This window comes from Carlito syrichta, unplaced genomic scaffold (genome assembly GCF_000164805.1).
Source record: "Carlito syrichta isolate Samal-C Ts95f unplaced genomic scaffold, Tarsius_syrichta-2.0.1 Scaffold301727, whole genome shotgun sequence".
In the NCBI taxonomy this organism is placed as follows: Eukaryota; Metazoa; Chordata; class Mammalia; order Primates; family Tarsiidae; genus Carlito; species Carlito syrichta.
This window is the reverse complement of record NW_007245823.1, coordinates 60,313-68,242: the sequence shown is the minus strand read 5'-3', so window position 1 is coordinate 68,242 and position 7,930 is coordinate 60,313.

Genomic DNA, 7,930 nt, shown 5'->3' with positions numbered 1-7,930 from the left:
TCAGCACCAACAAAGTCCCCCCAAAACCCACAAAGACATGGACACTAAACAGCATGATGCTAAATAACTCCTGGGTCAATGATGACATCAAAACAGATCAAAGATACCTGGAAACAAATGAAAATGAAGAAACATCTTACCAAAATCTCTGGGATGCTTAAAAAGGTGTAAATAAGAGGGGAAATTATATCCCTACAAACACACATGAGGAAAAATGGAAAGGAACAGAAAATTGACAACCTAACAAGCCACCTAAAGAAAGCTGGAAAAGCAAGACCACAAAAACCCTAATTTCAGCAGAAGAATCCAGATCACCAAAATAAAAGCCCAAATCCAGGACATAGAAGACAAAAAGAAAATAGAAAAAATCAATGAAATAAAAAGCTGGTTCTTAGAAAGAATAAACAAGATTGATGGTCCCCTAGCTAGACTGACCAAGAAAAAACGAGAAAAAAACCAAATAAGCAGAATCAGAAACACAAAAGATGAAGTCATATCTGACCCGGAAGAAATACAAAAGATCATTAGAGACTACTACGTACACTTGTATGGAAACAAACTTGAAAAACTTAAGGAAATGGAGGACTTTCTGACATCACACAACCTACCTAAGTTGGAACAAGAAGAAATTGAAACCCTAAATAAACCAATAACAATCAAGGAAATCGACTACGTAATAAGAAAACTTCCTACAAATAAAAGCCCTGGACCAGATGGCTTTCCAGCAGAATTCTACAAGACATTTAAGGAGGAGCTGATACCAATCCTACTGAAGGTATTCCAGGCAATTGAAAAAGATGGAACACTCCCCAAATCATTTTACGAAGCCAACATCACATTGATACCCAAGCCAGGTAAAGCTCCAGCAAAGAAAGAGAACTACAGGCCAATATCTTTGATGAACATAGATGCTAATATTCTCAACAAGATCCTAGCAAACCGGATTCAGCAATACATCTCAAAAATCGTCCATCATGACCAAGTAGGCTTCATTCCTGGGATGCAAGGCTGGTTCAACATTCGTAAAACCATAAATGTTATTAAATACATCAACAGATGTCAAAACAAAAACCACATGAATAGATCATTAGATGCAGAAAAAGGTTTTGATAAAATCCAGCACCCCTTCTTGATAAAAACCCTTGAGCATCTAGGCATACGGGGAACATCCCTCAAAATAGTAAAAGCCATCTACGAGAAACCCACAGCCAGCATACTCCTAAATGGACAAAAATTAGAACCATTTCCCCTGAAAACTGGAACTAGACAAGGATGCCCACTCTCCCCTCTTGTTCAACATAGTATTGGAAGTCCTGGCTAAAGCAATCAGAGAAGAGGAGGCAATCAGAGGTATTCAAATAGGAAAAGAGGAAGTCAAGTTATCTCTCTATGCAGATGATATGATGGTGTACCTTGAAAACCCAAGAGAATCTGTCAAAGGTCTCCTTACATTGATAAAAGCCTTTGGCAAAGTCTCAGGATACAAAATAAATGTACAAAAGACAATCGCATTTCTCTACACCAATAATAAACAAACAGAAACCCAAATAAAAAACACAGTTCCATTCACAATAGCCACAAAAAAAATGAAATACCTTGGCATCTTCCTAACCAGAGACGTGAAAGACCTTTACAATGAAAATTACAAAACACTGCTCAAAGAAATCAAAGCCGACATGAACAAGTGGAAAAATATCCCATGCTCATGGATCGGAAGAATCAACATTGTGAAGATGTCCATCTTACCTAAGGCAATCTACAAATTCAATGCAATACCCATTAAATTACCAACAACATTCTTTTCAGACCTAGAAAAAACAACACAGGAATTCATATGGAAACACAAACATCCAAGAATAGCCAGAACAATCCTCAGCAAAAAAAACAAAGCAGGTGGTATCACAATACCAGACTTCAAACTTTACTGTAAGGCTACAATCATCAAAACAGCTTGGTATAGGAACAGGCATATAGATCAATGGAATAGAATTGAGATCCCAGAAGCAAAACCTCAATTTCTCAACCAACTCATCTTTGACAAAGCCTCCACCACCTACCAATGGGGAGAGGAGAACCTATTCAGTAAATGGTGCTGGGAAAATTGGCTGACCACATGCAGAAGATTGAAACAGGACCCCTATCTATCCCCATGCACAAAGGTTAATTCCAAATGGATCAGAGACCTAAATGTAAAACCTCAAACCATAAGAACCTTAGAAAATGAAGGAAAAACCCTTATGGAAATCGGAACTGGCATCCAATTCCTGAACAAAACCCAAAACCCACAGCTCATAAGAGAGAAAATAGGTAAGTGGGACCTTATTAAACTGACAAGCTTCTGCAAAGCCAAAGAAACCATCAAGAGAGCAGGGAGACAGCCTACAGACTGGGAAAAAGTATTTGCCAAATCCAGGTCCGACAAAGGCTTAACATCTTGGATCTACAAGGAACTCAAACGTGCTGAAAAGAAAAAAACAAACAACCCCATTATAAAATGGGCAAAAGATATGAACAGACACTTCACAAAGGAAGACATCCAAGCAGCCAACAAACACATGAAGAAATGTTCAACCTCACTAATCATCATGGAGATGCAAATCAAAACCACACTGAGATACCACCTAACCCCAGTCAGAATGGCAATCATCAACAACTCAAAAAATAACAGCTGCTGGAGAGGGTGTGGTGAAAAGGGAACACTGCTACACTGTTGGTGGGAGTGTAAACTAGTGCAACCTCTGTGGAAAGCAGTGTGGCGATTCTTAAAAGCTCTAAATACCAACCTCCCATATGACCCCGCAATTCCCCTACTGGGAATATATCCTGAAGAACACAAATCACTGTATGAAAAAGATACCTGCACACGCATGTTTATCGCAACATTGTTCACAATAGCAAGAACCTGGAAACAGCCATGCTGCCTGTCAAAAGAGGACTGGATTAAAAAAATGTGGTACATATACACGATGGAATACTACGCCACCATAAAAAAGAACAAAATCATGAATTTCGCAACAACCTGGATGGAACTAGAGTATTTAATACTGAGTGACCTCTCACAGAAACAAAGATCCGAGTATCACATGTTCTCACTCATATAATGGACCTTAAACATCCAATGCAATACTATACGAAAATGACTGACCGTACTGGGAAACTATGGTGGGGGGAGGGAGATAGGATTAACAGTAGCAAATATCTGTCTGGAAACGGGGAAACACCCCATATCAACAGGGTGCCTGAATGAAATGCAATTGTATACCTAACCCTTAACTGTACCCCACAACTTCACAATAAAAAAAATTAAAAAATAATAAAAAATAAAAAATAAAAAAAAATAATGTAAAATTTACTATATCTGACATCTAATCAATACTTAGGTATGCAAAAGAAGCAGGAAATTCTGGTCCATAACATGAAGAAAAGTCAACAGAAAGCGACCTACATTTGGTACAATGATAGAATTAGCAGAAAAACATAACAGTTGTTATAAATATTTCATATCAGTCAACCATGGTGCCTTACACCTGTGGTGTCAGCACATTGGGAGACCAAGCCAGAAGGATTACTTGAGCCCAAGAGTTAGAGACCAGCTTTGGCAACATAGCAAGACCTTGTCTCTACAGAAAATTTTTAAAAAATAAACCCAGGTATGGTAGCATGTTCCTGGGGTCTCAGCTACCATGGAGGCTGAGGCAGAAGCCTCACCTGAGACCAGGAGGTTGAGGCTGTGGTGAGCCATGACCATGCCCTGTATTCCAGTCTGAGTAATAGAGTGAGACTCCAACACAAATGAATAGATTTTTTTTATGTTCCATATGTTCAAGGAGGATGTATCAAGTGGATTATATTAATTATAAATTACATTGGGGGCTTCCATCTTCTGAAAAGAGGCCTATGAGACTCAGTCTAAGCACTGGAACCCCAGGATGTTCAGCTTTTAATGGAAAGTTCAAAATGCCACGGATGCCATCAGTGGGGTCTAGGTTCTCCCATAAGAAGAAGCAAGCTCAGCTAGATTTAGGGAGTGAAGTCTCCCTGTGTCTCATCTATGTTTGCCTTTTATGGGAACTGAGGCTCCTGTGCAAGATTTTTGAGCTTCCTAGGAAGTGCAGTTTGGCCAAGGACAGCATCTGAGACAACAGTACTCAGCTACTGAGGTTTCTGGGAGTACAGTTTGGAGGCCTAACAATTATTTTTCAAGTTAGGTGCTGGTGCATCTTGACTGTTTATCCTGTGCTGTGATTTCCAGCAGACATCCTTCATTTTCGTTCAGCCATTTTTTTTCTATGCGAATCCATTCTACCTGAGTGTTCACTTTAGTTGAAGTGGATACTGGCTAATATCCCAATCAGTGGTGGCAGGGGTTACCTTGGGCAACTCGTGAGGGAACTGGCCTTGGGTTTGTCAATTCTGAGCCCATCTGATAGTTCTGCTCTGACTGAGGCAGATGCTTGTGAATCAGGCCCAGTCAGTTCTTTGTGGGTCTATTGTGCCATGTGGTTGCAATGGGAAGCATCTCCCACAGAATACATTGGTGTGTGGTATATATGTGCCCTGGTTCCTCCTGTTCTAGTGGGCCAGATGGAGTCCATGTTGGGGGTTTGGGAGGATACTCAGGGTGTGGGTCCCAATGAACCTGACTCTGCAAACTTTCTCATTGTGAGCCACAGAGGAAACATTTTTAGCTGTCTTGTGTCCTGTAGGGGTGTCCAGACCTGACCTGTCACCAACTACATCACCATTAATGGTAATTTCTATGCTGGGCTCGGTTGCTCAGCCTATAATTCCAGTATTTTGGGAGGCTGAGGCAAGTGAATTCCCTTAGCTCGCAGGTTCAAGATCAAGTCAGGCAGCTTGGTGAAACCTCGTCTTTACAATAAATCAAAATTTAGCTAGGCATGGTAGTACGTGCCTGTAGTTCTGGCTATTTGGAAGGCTGAGGCAGAAGAATCGTTGGAGCCCAACACGTCAATGCTAGATAGCTGTGAGTGTGCCACAGCACTCTAGCCTGGGCTCAGAGTGAGACTCCAACTCAAAAATTAAAACAAAAACCACAGAAACATCTAGAACAGTATCTAATGCAGTATCTTAAGCAAACAATTTTTATTATTTTTTAATTTTAAGATGTAGGTTACAAGTCTGGATTGTGTACAAAAGTGGTGTAGGTATAGGTGAAGTTTGGACCTCCCTCTGTTCCTTACTTCGCCTGGATTGGTATCAGGCACCCTTATTGATGTTAAATGCCACAGCCTATTCCCCACCTCCTCAGCAGTGTTTCACTACTGCCAGTCTCTTTTTTGTAGTATTATGATATGTGTTCAGGGTCCATTTATGAGTAAGAACATGTGGTTCTTGGTTCTTTGTTTCCGTGATAGATCACTGAGTATGATAGACTCCAAATCTACCCAAATTGCTATGACATCCATAATTTTGTCCTTTAGGCTACATATGTACCAATTTTTTTTATTCAGTCCAGTATCGATGAGCAGCACAGTTGGTTCCATGTTTTTGATATTGTGAATAGTGCTGCAATAAACGTTTGTACAGGTAACTTTTTTGTAGACTGATTTGAATTCTTTCAGGTAGATTCTAGAAGGGGGATTGGTGGGTTGTTTGGAAGGTCAATTTCTAGTTCTTTTAGGAATCACCACATTATTTTCCATAGAGGTTGAACTACTTTGCATTCCCTCCAACAGTATAAATACATTCCCTTTTCTCTGCATTCTCACCAGCATCATTTTTTTAAAAAAAATTATGGCCATTCTTATTAGAGTTAGTTGGTATCTCAATTGTTTTGATTTATATTTCTCTGATGTAGCGAGGCTGAGCTTGTTTTCATGTCTGTTTGCTGCTCGTATGTCTTCTTTTGAGAAGTGTCCTTTAAATAGAACTTTTGCTACAAGTGGGAAGATTTAGGTATAAAGAAATTTGATTTACACACTTAAGGACCTATAACACCTGGTGTACATATTTACAGATTCTATGCACCTTATTTTGATTTCCATCTAGAACTTAGGTCTCTAGCTTCTAGAACCTAGACCTCAGAGTGGACATCCAGTATCATCTATCTCACTGGAAGTTGCCTTGCTCGGATTCTGTACAAGAGAGAAGATAGTATAGGTTCCCATTGTCTTTCTCTGTATCTGTGTTTGGGATGAGGATAGAGCACCAGAAATTCCTTGTTTTTATATGTGATGATTAATCTGATCACTGAAGGTTCTTTTTTCCAACCCTAGCTTTGTGCTTTTAAAAATGTGTCCTTCATCAAGAGAAGGTAATTGAGTAATTGTCAAAATTCTAAAAGTTAGACCCCTGTCTCAAATGTCTTTTTTACCCTTGATTAGAATTTGCTTGTCAGAACTTCAAAATCAGAAGACAGCAGCATAGATCATACCTTAGAAATGCTGACTTTTTCTTAAAAAGAAAAGAAAATGATCAAGATCCTGGTGAGATTTTGTTTCCCACTTTTGTCTTTCTTTCTAATGGATTTGCAGAGGCTTAATAACTATAAAACAACAAAAATGTATTTCACAATCATTTAAGTCAGAAATCTGGATTGCCATGACTGTTTCCTGTGTTTAAGGTTTCATAAGACTGAAGTCAAGGTGTGAGTCAACAGTGTTCTTATTTGAAGACTCTGGGAATAATCCTCTTCCAAGCTTATTCAGGTTGTTGGCAGACTGTAATTTTGATATCTCTATTTCTTTACTAGTTGTCAGCTGGGGTGGGGGGATGTCAATCTTAAATGCTCCTAGAAGCTGTCCACTTTCCTGTTGGTTTTCCTGTGGCCACTCTCAAACCTTAGTGGGTAGAGTTTCTTTCATACTTACATCTCCCCAGCATTCTTCTTTGTCACATCTCTCTGAAGGACTCTTGGCCTTCCTATTCTGCCGAATGCCTTATGTGATTACATTGGGCTTAACCATCAGCAGATCAGTAAACCTAACATCTCTAGGGTTCTTTCACAGCAGTTTGTTAGTTAACATTTGATTGAAAAACTAAGGAATAAGAATCTTGAGTAGACACATTCAGAATTCTGCCTAACCCCCAAATAACATGAGAAACACTAAAAGTTATGTGTTGTTCATAAGGAGAAATCAGACTAGCTTCTTAGAAGAGAAAGTTATTTCTTATCACTTAAGAATATGGAGTGAGAAAGGGATCAAGTTTCTTGTTATTTCATATGAATATCCAGTTGTTCCAGCGACATATTGGTTAAAGATCTTTTACCCAGTGGACTCACTTATCATATTGATAAAAAAATCAGTTGAATGTATTAGTATAGATTTTATTCTTGACATTCTATTTCTTCTGTTTACCTATATCTCTGTCAATACTATGCTTGGTTCTCATAGTTTTAAAGTAAGTCTAGAAATCAGATAATTAATTCTATCCTCCAACTTCTGTTTCAATTTTGTTTTGGCTTTTCTACATTTTTTGTTTATCCATATACATTTGAGAATCAGTTTGTTTATGTCTTCTAAAAAAAATGTAGTCTCACTCTGTCACCCAGGTTGGAGTGCAGTGGCATGTTCACAGCCACCACAGCCTGGACCTGCAGGACTCATGTGATCCTTCTGCCTCAGCCTTCCAAGTAGCTGGAACTATAGGCATGCACCACCATGCCCTGCTACTGTTTTGATCTATTGTAGAAATGAGGTCTCACCAAGTTGCCCAGGATGGTCTGGAACGTGTGAACTCAGGCAATCCTCTTACCTCAGCCTCCCAATGTGCTAGAATTATAGGCGTGAGCCACCGTACCCAGAATAAATTTTTTTAAGGAGTCTTCTTTATTCTTGATAGTGGTTAACTTAATCTATTTGGTAGAATGGATAGTTAATTTAATCTATTTGCTAGAAGAGTTATTCATATAGTCCTTCTCTTTGTTTTTGCTTTTGTTTTTATGCTGCATTTTTTGGGTTTCTTT